The following is a 14,236-nucleotide window of genomic DNA, read 5'->3' as shown; positions in this document are numbered from 1 at the left end:
CTGACTTTGTCTTGTTAGGGCCAATTTAATGTAGTACTTAGAGGATATTCAGCAAATTGGGACCTTCTTTACAGAGTTTTTTCTCCCCTGCCACTAAGACACAGTATTGCTTTTTCCCAGTCCATCCAGCCTTGTGTATCTGAAGCATCCACCGGAAAGTGATCAAAAGGAATTCCTCAAATCAATTTCATTCAAAAAAAGAAGGTAACAATACAAACATTGGTGACAAATAAAAGAACGTAGAAGTGTATTTCATCTTTTGGTGCAATAAGGGTCCAAGATCAAAGACAGCTGTGACTCCTTTTTATATAGTGAAGTTGTGCTGATAGTTAAACACAGCTTTCACAGAGACCACATCAGCACTAATGAAACTATAATTTCCTTTAAATTATTGCTATGCACACCCCAGACCTCATCAGCCAGACGGTAATAGCTTTTCCTCATTTATTTTAACACAAAAGCAATCAATAAGCTTTTCCCCACAGTTCTTTTACTGCTATCTATGAACTCTAAAAACCTAGAATCAGAGAAGATGCCAGCTATAAAACAGACGCAGTCAAGTTCCATTGTTGCCTTTCTTATGGAAAGAGATTCTAAAATGCCACCTGATTTTACAATAAACTGGATTACAGCAGTTTCAGTGTTGTACAAAGAAAATCTTAATCCATCAAAACATAGCAAATAGACTATGGTATCAAAGAACTCTAAGTAGATCACTGGATTGAGCAGCTTTTCACTCACATCATCACTCTGTCCTGGGTACTGTTTTGCACTGAAAACGTCTAGATTGCAGGAACATCACACTTCTGTTAGCTTCATACATCGTTCACACAAGCTGAGGATGTTCCACTGAAGACACAAACACACACTCTCAGCTACCAACTGAAGTTTTACTCCTGTGTTAAGCAGCAAGCAAAAAAAGCATTCTACACTTTTCAGAATTTTTCAACAGTAGGAAAATTTTGGAATATTCTCAGTCAAAGCAGAGAAGCATCAGAAATAAGAAAAGTAACATCAATAATAAGTCTGGAAAATTTAAGTCAATTGTTTAGAAAGACTGTATTTTACAATCAGTAAAAGCAGCTTTGTAAACACATACACACACAAAGTTAAAAAAAACTCGAAAGCAGTAATTATCCTGTAATAGCAGAAACCAGCCTAGAGGTTACAGATTGAGTAGTAAAATGGGGAAAAACTGGTGGGCAAGGTGCTTTTACTACAGTGTTCTAGTCTAAGTTTTAAAGAGAGCATTTACCCAAAATATAATGGGATGCTAGCAGACAACACAGGGGTGCAGCATTGCCAGCTTTACTAGGGGCACACAGTGCTCACACTGCTCTAAATATTTCATATTACATTTTAACTGTTGTGTTTTAATTATTGAGTAAAGCTTTAATTTCACCACTAAGTATTTCATGTTATTTTGGCTTATAGCAGCTATCTTTAAGAGTTTGTTTGTAGCAGCTTCCACAGTTAAAACTGACTTATGCACAAAAATCTTGACGAGCCAAGGGACAAAACGACTTGCCAGTTGCATTATAGTGGGTGGCCAAGTCATAACAGCAACACAGGGCTCCAAGCAATGGTGTGAACAAGAGCTACTGAAGAGAACAGACATCAAAATTAGTCATGGAAATAGCCTTGGCACACGGGGCTGCCAGAGAACTACTACATCTGTAAAGAAAAGTGACAGAGGATCTTTAGAGAAAGGCAACAGGGAATCTTGTAACCTATGAACACTTTTGATGTTTTAGGGAGCTTAACAATACTGCATTCAATACGTTGAATGCAAGTAAAAATAGCACCAAATTATTTAGTCCAGGTAATAGATCTCAGTCTCAATGTAACAGCTGCGAGCATGATACAGGAAGGCATCAAAATATTTTAAATTACAGAAAAGACACTTCATGTTTTCACTCCTCTTCCTGAGAATCAGTGACCTCCTTAAGAAAAGGAAGAGGGAAAAAAATAAATATTAACTTACATGGGTAATGGGAAAGGTCTTTAGGAACTCACAAAAGATATTGGGACTAACGAGGAGATACTAGGAAGAAAGCTCCAAGTGAGAAGTTCAGGTCGTGCCCTGCAGGAATAACTCATTACAGAATCAACTTGTTCTTTCAAGTAATATTACAAGCTCTTGAGCTAATTTTCCCTCTACTATTCAAACAGCAACTATGTTCAACACTACTCCAGGCAATACACCACACCACACATGGCACTACTCAATGCCTGCAAAACAAAACCATTAACTGTAGAAAAGACTGGAATTCAGGTCTTCTGAAGCCTCAAACCCCAGTTCATGAGCCTTTGCTAAAAAGGCTTGCACAGTGTTTCATTTCAATCTTAGCTATAAAATATAAACAAGATACTCAGAACTGTAACCCCAATACTACTTAATTGGACAGCTGAACATGGATTTTATATATTTTATTTTTTCTTCAATAAATGTTACTACAACTATAAGTGAAACAGACACGTTGCGACACTGTTTGATACCAGGGTTAGCTGCATCTATACGATCTGAATGAAGGTAAAGTGCTTCTGTGGTGGTAGGAAAACCACAGCATCAAGGTACAGTCCAAAGGATACACAAGCTAATAGAGGTCGACATAGTCAAGAACAAGCATAAAGAAAACCAAAACCAAACTGCAGTGAAGGATCTGTCATGGATCAGCAGTTGGAAAAGCACTGCTAGTCGGAAAAGCACTTCTACTAGCCATTTGTCAGGACTAGATTATTCTTCCCTCTGATTCAAAATTTGGCTGCTTTGGGTTCCCTTTCCTCCGAAGCACTTGAGACTGGTTGTGGCTACTGACTCCAGGTAAACATCACACTGCTAGTAGACTTCATTTCTCAAGTGCCTGCTTAAGTTTTCTGTTAACAGGAATCTCATTACATTGGCAATGACTTCAATCTTTCTTGCTCATTTTCTGAAGCATAGCGTAACATTAAACTGTAGTAAATGACTGAAAGCCAAATTTTTGTTTAAAGTTTGTTTCCCTTGGCCAGTAACAGTCTGTGATTCTCAGTGAGCAGAAGAAAAGTCTACTACTGAATATCGAAATGAGACCTAAGTTATATGGCTGCCTCTGACTAAGAAGTGCAGGGGAAAAAAAGAAACCCAAAAACCTCTCAGTGATCAAATGGCTCCCTCCAGTCCTGAGCTCCACATTTTCAAAATGTACTGAAGTACTCACTTTGCTCAGATAAGCATCAAAAAGTAAACAAGTCCCATGTCTCTATCAGTCCGGGTAATATTTTTATATTTAAAATGAACAGCTATGTAATTTTTGCATATAGTAAATAGATGAACTTACAAAAACCTTAAAAATGATTCCACTTCAAGACATTCTGTTATTGGTGTGCAGTGATACATCCCCACCCTGTTCTTCTCTCAACCGTGAACATGGATTACCTGGGAGGAATGTTTTCTGAAATCATTTGCAGAACACCTCTTGAGTCTTCAGGTTCTTCAACTAGACATCTCAACAAGGAAGGACAAAAGTACTTTTGTACTAAATGCAAGCCCCACTGGAAAAGACTAAAAAACCCTGCCACAATTCATAGACATATCATTAACCTGCACGATGCCAGACTCTCACATTTAGTTACTCATTTACTCTCTTCCTGCACCAGTTTGATACGATGATCCCCTTTAGAACAAATTCAACAAATACGATGTTTTCTAAAATCTGGTACAGCAACTTCTGGCATCGTGGAAAAAAAAGCATTAATGCCTGCATTTTGTCCGCAGCCGTACAAAGCATAAAAGCCACAAGCCATTTGACGTGACTAAGGGCCGGCGAACAGACCAACAGCAGCAGTGCCAGTGTCAGCAGGTTTATCCTCCCACATCCCGCATCCCAAGGACTCCATTATTGCATGGGAGCTGCACAGAGAACAGTTTGTAAACAGGCAAAAGGACTTTCCAAAACAGTTGGCCCTTCAGAGGGAGCTGCAGGCTTTAACCTTGAAATAGCCATGCTGCTGTAAGGAGACAAATACAGAGCCCGGACTTTTTGTTTGTTTGTTTGTTTTAATGTTCAAAGTACACGGGTAAATGGCAGGAAAAAAGCATATTGAGAACTACGCATGTTTTAAAGCTCTGCCAAGTAGCTGCCCGAACACAATGTATAAATAAATCCAAGTCATGTCAAACAGCATTCCACAGTCATGTGTCAAGTGAAAAGCAGAAAGACTTGTCTGTTTGAGGAAAACAATTGTGATCGTTTATATGCAAGCCAGCTTCCTATATATTGACTCAGGATTTTACCGTTTAATGACAAGTGTCCTGAAAGCTTCGTACGCACAGACATTATAAACAAGATTATGATGAGCCCTCTGTATACTAGGTCGTATTTCTAGATATAATTTAGTTGAGAGTTCATTCAAAGTGTCTTTTTTCTTTTTTTTGTGAGATGAAGTATGTGAATTGACCTTACCCTCTTATAAAAAAAGAGGACTACTCAGTATGACCCATCACCTCCGCTGGCCCCCAAAGCCTGTATTTTAAAATAAATCTCCTTCAAGAGATCACGTAGCAGATTACACGGACCCTCATTTGTTTGCATTAAACATAAACATCACAGCAGCTTGTAATAATCTATCAAAGATTCAAAAAAAAAAAAAAACCCTTAAAAAAAAAAATCATTAATTTCAAACAGACATTTCACAGTTCCTCTGTTACATGGGATGTCTACTACAAAAGGCCAGATGCTCACATGGATTAAAGAGTGTCTAGCCTTTAAATCCCACATCCACAAATCAACGCTGACCTAGTGACCTAAAGTAAAATTTAATACAAAAAAAAAAAGTATTCAACAGCCATATATGGACTGTTCAAGAAGGAAATAAAAAAAACATTTGCTCAAGACTATGTGGACATTTACACAGTGCTCATCAGAGAATATAATAAGAGCTGGAGAATGCCACATGTAAAGTCCCCTATTTATCCTTGAAACAGGTTTAGCAAAGGCAGTGGAAAAGCAAGCTTCCCAGCACACCACAAGCTAGCAACCAGGAGAAACCACCTCCAGAAGGGGTATAACAAGCCATTACCTTTATGTTGATATGATTGTTGCTGTCTGTGAAGACGTGCCAATGAGACAGTAATTCCCATCCACAGCGACAGCAAATCCTGGAGGCAACAGCTACCTTACACGAAACAGACAGGAACAGAAAACGCTCCCACACCAGCTACAGAATAACCTTGGGGTGGTTGCCCTTCCCTCCAGCTAGGTTCAGCGTCGCATCTGAAGGGTGAAAGTCTAATCTCCTTTCAAGCACAAAAGCCAATCTGCCTCCTGCGCCCTTTTAAACAACACAATTACAGACCTGCAACTTGCACGTGTGAACAAGTCTACTGCAGCCCATTAAAAGCAAGTTTTGCATAAATCAACCCACTTCAATGGCAAGGCAATATTACATTCTGGAGATGGAAGGGGTTAAAAAAAAAAAAAAGTCTTTATAATTACAAGGTGATGCATACGCTTCCATTAGGAGCGCTTGCCCATTTCCACCAACACACAAGTGTGACACAACATCTGAAAGGACTTCAGGCACATGTGTCAGGCTCCCACAGGCACAAGAAAAGCTCATTCACCACAAACAGTTAAAAGCACTCAAAGAAACGAAAACCCCCTCAACCTCCCACACACTTTTATGAAGCACCAAGACTTGGAAAGCCTCTCCTAGGTTAAAAATTTATCCTAGTCAAATATGTGGCAATCCTCACGTATTAACCCTATTGGTAACTTTCCTCCCAGACTCCAATGCACTCGCATTTTAAATGCACAAAAGCAGAGGGCAGACCGGTGGAATTAGGACGGACACAGTTTTAATTAGTGTCCTCCCCTGTACCAAATAAAAATGGCAGTCCTGGCAAAAGGGATGCAGCGTTAAGAGCTTTATTCGAAAAGGGAAAGCCCATGAGTGACTACCAATATCTGCTGAAGTAACATTTTATCTATTTGGGGCACAACAGCACTTTAAGAAATTAAATGTAATGCCCCTCATTTAAGTCAGTAATTTGAACAACACACAAACATTTATCATGCATTTGATATGAAATAATGTAATACTCCTAGCTCCCACAGAACAACAAAAAGCATCTTTTACAGGACATCAAAGCCTATCTTACTAATTTTATTTTCCCCTTTAAATCAAATCCTGCCATCAGAACAGCCACAATATTTCCAGAGTATCCTGAAAACTTGTATCAAGTCTCTGCACAATTAAGCTCTATGAGAGAAAGAGTCCAAAATGTTTGGTCAGTTGGCGAGTTGGAAAGAGGGGTAGAAGGTGGGAACGAAGAGGGAAAACCTGCTCCTGCGTTCTGCTTCCCTTATGCAGCTTCCTCTGAGAAAACTGCATAAAACACCCCAAACATCCATTGTATCGCCAGCTCTGTTTGACCACTTCCCCCTTGTCTCACCCTTCATGCCAGTAAGAAAACCAAACACGTATTGCATCCAGAAAGGAAAAAAAAAAAAAAAAGAGAGAAAAAAAATCACTCAGACAAAAAGCAATCAGTGTGAAAAGGCACGTAAATCAAATAGATTTGGCAGCGAACAGCATTTCATAAAGACAAGAGATATGAATTGCTCCATTTGTGTCAGTTTGGCCAGTTATTGTTCTGACTTACTACTTTAACGACCCCAAATTAAACTGCTTGAACTGAAACAGACAAAGATCTTTAAAATACATTTCTCCCCCCCACACCCTCGTAACAATAAGCATTATTTCCTTGGTGCCACCATCCTTAAATCATAAAGCCACTGCACCAATTAAAAATTACCAACGTACATAATGAATTTAATACTGACCTTGCAAAAGAGCTTTACTCCTCTTGGCTAGAAATCATGAATAGTTTTGGTAAAAATCTTTTATGTGCTCCTCCAGCTAGCTAATTCCAGCCTTCCATTAACGCACTCCATTGCAGATAATTGCCGACAGCACACGCTCCCCTGCTTTTTGCTGGTTCCCAACCCAGCAAGGATAATCACATTCCAGCGGGGAGCGAACAGATGGCAGCCTCCATGGTAACCAGTCCTCCCCGGCTAGTGGTAGCACTGGGAGACTCCCGGGGACCGGGCAACAAGCGCTCTTTGTGCTTCAGCCTTGCAAAGCCTCGGCGGCGAGGAGAGGAGCCAGCTCCTAGCCCTCACTGGGCATGCCTAGCAGGTGCCTTGCCTTCTCAAGCAGGCAGAACACCTCAACAAAAGCTTGCAACCAGGTTTAACCTTGACACTGCCAATTCTCACATCGCCCCGGGGGGAAGGAGGGGTAAAACCCACGCTAAGATGGAGGTGAAGCTAGCCAGAGTTTTCAATTACTATTAAAACACAGGGTTCAGGGAAATTAGCTGAGGACTGATTTTTTTTTATTTTTTTTTCCCCCCTGACAAACCGATTTTCTGAAGGCAGGCTTATTTCTTCGGAATGGGTTCGATTTCAACCCGATTGGGAATGTTTGCTGTCTGATCTCTGTCTCCCGGACCTTGAAACTGCTCCCACCAAGAATACCATCATCTCCCAGCTCCCGACCTGGGTTTTTTTACTCCCTAAGAACTACACAGACCCTTGCTTTTGGTCTTCGGGCTCCTGCCAGGCTTATCTGCTCCGCATCTGCCGTGACCAATGCTGATTCAGCAGCAGCAGCAGGCAGAACGGCCGTGCCTCTCCGCTGCACCACCAGGCTGCCAGGGAGGCGTGTCTGGAAAAGGCTTTTTATTTTTACATCAAAAGCCATGCCCGAAACCACCGCTCTTCCCCAGGCCAGATCCTGCCCAGCTACGCACCTACCCCCATGGCGTGCACCAACTGGGTGAAATTCCCACCACTGTTATCCGCAGGGGAAAGGGAAGTAGCTTTTTTCAAGACCGACCGATAACCATCTTGTCTGCAAATTAAAGAGAGCTTTGAAAGCTCTTTTACGAAGGCTTTAAACATGGAGGAGTTGCACAGCACCACGTCTCGAGATACGTAAGGTTGGAACCACCGGATGCAAAGCAGCACGCAGCAGGGTTGTCCACCCAGCGACTCGGTTGACGCATTCAAACTTTCTCTCCTTCCCTCACTCGCAAAACCATGCGGCGTTTATGACTAACAGCACGTCAAAGAACCAACTGTGGGTAATTCTACTTAAAGCTGAGCCAAATTTGGACTTCAAGTTCCTACATGCTCACTTAGGTCTGCCGAATTGTTCTTTTGAAGAAGGGAAAATGGTTTCCTTTCTCCCTTAGTGGCACCTTTGATCTTGTAGCTGGTCCTGCAGGGCAGCATCTGCTCCTGTAAAAGACTGAAAAACCCTGTGCTGGAACCCATCATCACAAGAAAGCGCATCTTTTCCTCTGAACGATCGAGGTGCGGAGGTCAGCAATTTTCTCCCCGTCTCCCCCCTCCAGATTTTCAGTTTCCCTCATCCTCACTGCATAAGGAAGTTAACTATTGTGGGAAATAAGCTAAGTTTTGCTTCAGCTTATTGATGTATCATTGTTAGTGTGATAGTACTAACAAAGAAGCCTTAGTAATAGTAGAGTCTAATAAATTGCATCCAATTAATCCCCAAAAATGCCCTTGGTTTCTCAAGGGATCCTTGTTCACAGAGCGTTATCTAGGTGAAGAGAAACAAACTAGAACATGGCCTTCAACACAAAAACCCAAAGGGTAGGGGAGTATCAATAAGGCCAAAGAAACCAGTCTAGTAAATCTGCCAAGTAGATGGTAGCAAAGACTGTGAAATAATGTGTAGCATAATCAACTAATCAAAGGCGTGTTTAGAATAATGGTTTCGTAAAATAGGTGTATGTGTGCCTTATATGGGAAAAAGTGCAAAATAAACATGTAATAGGTCAAGCGGTCAGGAAGAATGTGAGCTCCAACTTCTCAGCCAATGAGAAGGGAGACAGAAACTCAAGTGGCCGGGATAAAGGTATAAAATACCTGAAAGCTAAAAGATCATCGTGCATCTATTTTTGGTGCACCCGATTCAGCGCTGTTTCGTATTAATAAAGTATGTTTTTAACCTTTGCTTCGGTGACTTTGTCCTCTTTAAATTCTAAGATGCGAGTCGGTGTTTCTCACACTATGGTGAAAGAAAACTAAGTTTTTCTTACATTGGTAAAAGACACCACTATTAATCTGCCAGCACTTTAACACTGGAAGCCCCTCAGATAATTGCTGACAGGGTTTGAGGACCCACAAGCTGCAGAAGAGATCCCACCCTGGAGAGCGTGGCAGCTGAAGAGGACCCAGACTTTGGAGGGGACTCACACAGCTCACAAGGGCACTGCGGGTTCCAGTGACAGGCATGGGACCAAACCCAGGGCTGCCAACTTCCCCTCCAGGGCTAGTAGATCATTCTGACTCATGCCACTGATTGAAACCCACTTTCCTCCTCTAAATAAGCAATCTTTACATCACCAAAAATTTCTTAAGCAACCACGGACACCAAACCTAATCATCCATCAGCAACAAGGGTAAAATAATGTAAGGAAGGAAGCCAATTTCCTATTTAACTTGCCAATTGTTAATAATAAGAACTTTTCAGTGTTTAAGCGTTATGAAACACACCGATAGCATTTCTTGTTTTACCTTTTAAGAATAAAGACCACTGCTCAGAAATTAGTTTTAATATGCTAGCAGATTTTATGTATTTACGCATTTCTGGAAAAAACTGTAGCAACTATAATTCTTGGCAAACAGACCAACTTCAAAATTACAGGGATTCAAGGTCAGCTTCAGTCTTTGTTGGTTTTCTTTCCCTTCATGAAAAACACCTCCTACAAAGTAATTGTCTAGATTTATGTTAACTCTAACTTTGTATATAAAAAAAGTATGTTGTTTACTAAATATTATAAGAAATTTTGGCATTGGAAAACCTGTTCCAGACACTGAAAAAAAACTTTAGACCGTCTGCTTTTGAACTACTACTAGCCGTACTCATTATAGGAGGACTGCTAGCAGAATAAAGGGCAACAGCAGTCAGAATCCATTTCAGCATCTTACTTGGAATTTCTTTAATTCTTAAGTCTGATTTTACACAGATACAATGCAAAAATCTGAACAAACTACATGGAACACCCATCACACAAAGGGGCAATGGGACGCGCTACAAATTTTGGCAGAAGCAATAGGTAAGTTACACAAGCAACACTAAGTAAGTATCCTGTGTATATGTGACAAATGCTTTGTTCAAACTACTTGAAAAGGAAAGAGAAAAACAACATATCCAAAGTGCTGTTGAAGCAGGCTGGACAAAGGAAAGAAAAATTAGCCAACTCCCCTTATTCTCTGGCCCAGCCTGAGCCAGAGAGGAGTTTAGGAATTAATTGTTTTTAGCTGGAAGATATTAATGAAAAATAAACAACATATTGACAACCTGTCTCCTGAATTGATTCCATGAAGAGATTGTCTTTTATAACAATGACACCATGTGCTTCAGCTTTTTCCAGTCCCAGCTACTATCTGATAAATCAAGCTTTTGATATTTTATACAAGTTGATAGGGACTCAAACTGGACTTCAGAAATGTATCTTTTTCAAATTTGATTTTTTTTTTTTTTTTGTGATGACCACTTGAAATCTGTTCACCCAAACCAAGTTATCTGAGTTTACAATAAGTCACATTGATAGAAATTAGTCTCAATTCTCTGCATAAGATTTGCAAGCTTATAAATAAAGCCAACCACAGCATCTAAGGAACTGACACATGCATGTGACAGAACTTTTGCCCATTTCTCACATGTGCTTTTAGGCTTCTGCTAAAACAACCTTGTAATTTCTGCCAAGATGTACCAACTGTACGTTACTGCCAGAGATAAAGCCATACAACAGGCCATTGATCTGCTCTATTATAGCACCACCTTTGTTTCTAAAAAGAAAGCAGCTTCAATATAATATGTATGTATTTCTTTCAACTTGATACCAGCTGGCACTGAGGAAGTTCACTTAAAGGGAAACAGGATGTATAAATTTTTAAGAGCATAAAAAATTTTCTGTAAGCAGTTGTGAGGGCTGAAACTTGCAAAATTTCCTCTTACTTGTCCAGAATTCCAAGATTTAACTTTTTTTTTTTTTTTTTTTTTTAAATAAAATACAGAAGGGGTAAGGCTTCCACACTGGTCCTTTAAGATCGATCTATATGGCAGAGATGCTCCCCCAGTCTGATCTCAATCAGCTGTCTTCCTAAATTAAAAAAGACTGTACTTTCCAGAAGGAAAGCAATGAATTAAAAGCCCTGCAGACAGCAAGTGCTGCTCCAGCAGACCTCACGCCTGGGTGAGTTGCACTCCTCTTACATCCCAAGTTGTTTTCAGGCCCCACGGTTTTACATCAGTATGTGCTTCCTCAACATCACAAAAAACAAGACCATGGAGTTTCTTCTCCTTCATGGTGTCCCCATAGGCTGGGAGCACGTGTGTGCCGGGCATGGGAGAGGGGCAGCAACTATTTTTCTCTTGTTCTTACGGCCACTGTTTAAGTGATGTCAACATTTTGAGTGATAACCTTTTCCTTCCAAACTGGTACTGCCTACAAAAGCAGGATTTGCAGCTGGAAGATGAGCTATCTCCTTCTCACCAGTTCAATGACACGGACTGTCTCCATCCACTGCAGCAACCATTCTTCCAATGTTACAACAGCTGTTGCTGTAGATGTTTATTTTTGGCAACTATCATTAAAGGACAAGAAAGAAACATGGACAGAGCTCAGACTAGACCATCTTAGTGACCTATTCGGTGTACAACCTTGAAAGTTATCCTTCCTTCCTAGGCAGCCCTTTAGAAAAACTTTCAAGTTATGAAATTAAATTCCTTACAGAAGATGAAAAAACAAGACTTCTACTGTTATGTCTTCAAAGATAGTTATTTTCAGATCAGGAACAGCACTGCCCCAATACACTGAAACACTTACTCCATAAAACATTGAATTACTCTAGTTTCCAAATATTTTACTGAGCTGTATGAATAGTGCCTCCAAGTTTGTAACACCTGTTGAAAAGAACATTGTTTTTTCTTTAAAGCCAACAACAAAGCATATCTAGAGTTACTCAGACACAATAACTAATACAAAGTCTATGGGTAAGTAAATTATGTAAAATGCAATTTTTGAAAAAATCCATCAATGCAAAGGCCTTAGAGTAAACTCCTTTCTCTAGTACAGAAAACCCCTTGGAAATTGCTGATCACAAAGTTAACAGGATTTTGCATAAACATTGAATTAGTTTTACGTCAATAGTAAAATGCAGTGACTGGAAGAGTTGTTAAGGAGATTGTAGGAGATAGCACAGCCCCCCTGAAGGGGATACCACAGCTCAGGCCTTGTGCATACAAGGCACCAGACAGCTTATATTGGCAGTCCCTACCCAGAAGCAAGAGGTCTGGAGCTGCTTTTGCAAGATATGTGTGAACAGAGAGACGGGGAGAGCCAACATCTATTTACATCCCAACAGCGAATAAGCTGTGACAGTAACACTTTTCAATCCATCTGCCTTCAAAAAAAAAAAAAAAAAAAAAAAAAAGCGCAAGAGGGCTGACAAAAGCAGAGCTGGATTTTTAGCTGAAAACTCAGTTTGTCAAGGTAGGGCAATTCAGTTCAGTGCCTGGAAGGGCCCAACAATAGGGCACAGCAACCACCAGACATGCCTGATTATATCTGCAATCACACAGAGCGTTTCCATGGAAAAGCAGCAGCCTCCTAGGTTTGACATTCAGCGTCTGACAGCTGAGCCAGCCAAAGCTCAGACACGTAAGGCTCAAAGAGAGATCGCAGACAGCTCTTTGGACGTGGTTCTGAGCAATGCAAGAGTAAATCCAGTTCTGGGGGACAGCCTAACCCCAGGAGCTCTGCCCTCTGCTCTTTATTTACCAGTTAAGATCCCAATGAAAGCAGAACAGACATCAGAGTAGCTCATGGGTGGGAACTGTGGCCATGGGTCTTTCCTTTCTCTTTAGGCTTCAGTAAAGAGTTTCTGAGAAGTCTGGCTGGGAACCACAGGATGGCTCTTCTATCCTGGCTTGGACAACTCCCGCCAGAACTTGTAAACAAAGACAGAAACGGTGTCACTGGAAGAACAGCCTGTACATTCCCTCCTCTATAATGTATCCTTCAGTAAAAACCACGCACAGTAGGAGAGTAAGGAAATGAAGAGAAACCATACTACCATAAAATAATTCAAGATGTTATGTGTATTCAGTGTGCTAGCCGCCTCCATGCGGATACAGGAAGAAAAAAAAAAAGTTATTATAGCTCCAGAACTTTAATGTATGCTTCATAGAGGTAATCTGAGGTACAGCATGAGCTGTGGTATTTGAGCTGTAAATATTACATCAGCATCCTTGTGCTTTAGCCCATTGCAGGTGGCTAACCTATTAGTGGCAAAGAATCCAGAAAAAAAAAAAAAAAAAAAATCTTAAAAAGCATTTAGCAGACACATTCCCATCAATCTGATTTCAGTTCCTCTCCAAACTTGGCAGGCACCTCTTTGCCACAGATTTCTAAGATCTAGAAACACCTGCATTAGATCCAACACAAATACTTTTGTGAGCGGTAACAGTCTTCTGACCAAGCAAGAAATTAATTTTACAAAACACCTTGCTTTTCCCCAGCCTGAAGCTCCTTCAGCAGGCTGAGCGATCAGCCAGCAGTAAGCTGCCTAAAGAAACCAGAGTCAAGTATGTGATGGGGCAGTTGTGGAGCATGCCCCATCCATGTCCACATCTGACAGCTCCACTGCCAAGCAGAAGGAAAAGCAGTATCCTAGGATTTACTGGTGGCTGCCAAGGCCACACCAATAAAAGTTACAAATTCCACCTACCTCCCATGCTCCATGCCAGCTCACACAGGTGAGTTCAGATTTTTTAAAAAACTATCCAACTTTACAGTACCACTCAAGCCAACAGTAACTGTGTGTTCCACCGAAGTCACCCCAAATATTCTTGTTTTCATTTTGTATGTATTTCAGTGGCTCAAAATTCCCTTTGCAGCCTCCCTCCTCCCATAGGGATGAGCAACCAGCTTCACAACTGCAAAAAAATGAAGGTTTTGGCAGAGGCAATTTAGAAAAGTCTGATGGGTACTGGGGAATTCGGTCACAGTTAGGGCTTTCGGGTATAGATGGCATTAGAGGCATACAGCATAGATGACAGGTTATCTCTTTTTATTATTTTTAAGGTAAGTAATAGGCCCAGTATAGCCTATTACTTACTGTACAGCATTTCACTTGCGGTAAGAATA

This window comes from Calidris pugnax, unplaced genomic scaffold, assembly GCF_001431845.1.
Source record: "Calidris pugnax isolate Ruff unplaced genomic scaffold, ASM143184v1 scaffold1, whole genome shotgun sequence".
NCBI classification, from domain to species: Eukaryota; Metazoa; Chordata; class Aves; order Charadriiformes; family Scolopacidae; genus Calidris; species Calidris pugnax.
Note: the sequence above shows the minus strand (reverse complement) of the source record.